We start from the raw sequence: 2,264 nt of genomic DNA on the forward strand, positions 1-2,264 counted from the left end.
ATTTTCAAAAATAACATTATAAGCAGAATATTCTCTCTTTCCCCACCTTTATTGCAGCATAGTTGACATATAAGCTTGTGTAAGTTTAAGGTATACAAAGTGATGATTTGATACACCCATATATTACGAAATGTTTACCACAGTAAGCTTAACTAATACCTCCTTTACTTCCCATATTTACCGTTTTGTTGTTGTTATGGTAAGAACCTTAAAGTTCTACACAGAGCAATTTTCATATGTGCATTACAATATTGTTAACTATAGTCACAGTGCTGTCTTAGATGCTCAGAACTTACTTATTTCATAATTGAAAGTCTGTGCCCTTTGACCAACTTTGACCCATTTCCCCCACCACTCAGCCCCTGACAACCACCGTTTCATTGTCTATTTCTATGAGTTAGATGTTTTTTAGGTTTCACATACAAATGAGATCATACAGTATTTGCGTTTCCTGTTTCACTTAGGAATAAAATATACATTAGCAGATTTATGACAAAGATGACAGTCTAATGCAGTAGGGAAGTGATAGTCCTTCAATAAATGTAGATGGTGCTGCTTCAAGTGGGTGTTCAAAAGGAGAAAATACAACTTGACCCTTACTCTTTAGCAGACCAAAAAAAAAAAAGTTAAAAGAGGAGAAAAAAAAGAAAAGAAATGCAGAAGGTGAGACATGAATCTAAATGTAAATGGATAAAAGACCTTGATGTGAGACAGGAATTCATCAAAATTCTAGAGGAGAACATAGGCAGCAACCTCTACGACATCGGCCAGAGCAAACTTTTTCATGACACATCTCCAAAGGTAAGAGAAACAAAAGAAAAAATGAACTTGTGGGACTCCATCAAGATAAAAACTTCTGCACAGCCAAGGAAACAGTCAAAAAAACTAAGAGGCAGCCCACGGAATGGGAGAAGATATTTGCAAATGACACTACAGATAAAAGACTGGTATCCAAGATCTACAAATAACTTCTCAAACTCAATACATGAGAAACAAATGATCAAATCAAAAAATGGGCAGAAGATATGAATAGACACTTCCAATGAAGACATACAAATGGCTAACAGACACATGAAAAAATGTTCAAAATCATTAGCCATCAGGGAAATTCAAATCAAAACCACATTGAGATACCACCTTACACCAGTTAGAATGGCAAAAATTGACAAGGCAAGAAACAACAAATGTTGGAGAGGATGTGGAGAAAGGGGATCCCTCTTACACTGTTGGCAGGAATGCAAGTTGGTATAGCCACTTTGGAAAACAGTGTGGAGGTCCCTCAAAAAGTTAAAAATTGAGCTACCCTATGACCCAGCCATTGCACTACTGGGTATTTACCCCAAAGATACAGACGTAGTGAAGAGAAAGGCCATATGCTCCCCCATGTTCATAGCAGCATTGTCCACAATAGCTAAATTGTGGAAGGATCCGAGATGCCCTTCAACAAATGACTGGATTAAGAAGATATATACAGTGGAATATTACTCAGCCATCAGAAAAAACGATTTCACAACATTTGCAGCAACATGGATGGGACTGGAGGAGATTATGCTAAGTGAAATAAGTCAAGCAGAGAAAGACAATTATCATATGGTTTCACTCATTTATGGAACGTAAGCAATAGGAAGATTGGTAGGAGAAGGAAGGGAAGAATGAAGGGGGGGAAGAAAGAAGGGGGAATGAACCATGAGAGACTGTGGACTCTGGGAAACAAACTGAGGGCTTCAGAGGGGAGGGGGTGGGGGATTGGGATAGGCTGGTGATGGGCATTAAGGAGGGCAAATATTTCATGGAGGACTGGGTGTTATACGCAAATAATGAATCATGGAACATTATATCAAAAACTAAGGATGTACTTTATGGTGACTAACATAACATAATAAAAAATTATTATAACAATAAATAAATAAATAAATAAATAAATGTAAATGGTATAACAATCATCTAAAAGAAAACATGGCAGAATATCTTAATGTGTTTAGGGGAAGGAAAAAAATGCCTTGACCAAGACAAAAGAATTCATCATAAAAAAACAATGATATTAACTACTTCTATTTATTGCGAGACAGCATTAAGGAAATGAAAGCGGAAGCCACAGTGTGGGAGAAGCTATTTTTAATCTGACAAATCTACAAACCAGTAAGGAAAAGACAATGAAACAAAAGAAATCTGGGGAAAATATTTGCAGAGTTCTTTCACAAAAAGAGACCATAAAAATGGTCAATGTTATATTAAAATGTTCAGGTTATTTAATGATGAGGGAA

The sequence above is a fragment of the Ailuropoda melanoleuca genome, chromosome 6 (assembly GCF_002007445.2).
Source record: "Ailuropoda melanoleuca isolate Jingjing chromosome 6, ASM200744v2, whole genome shotgun sequence".
NCBI classification, from domain to species: Eukaryota; Metazoa; Chordata; class Mammalia; order Carnivora; family Ursidae; genus Ailuropoda; species Ailuropoda melanoleuca.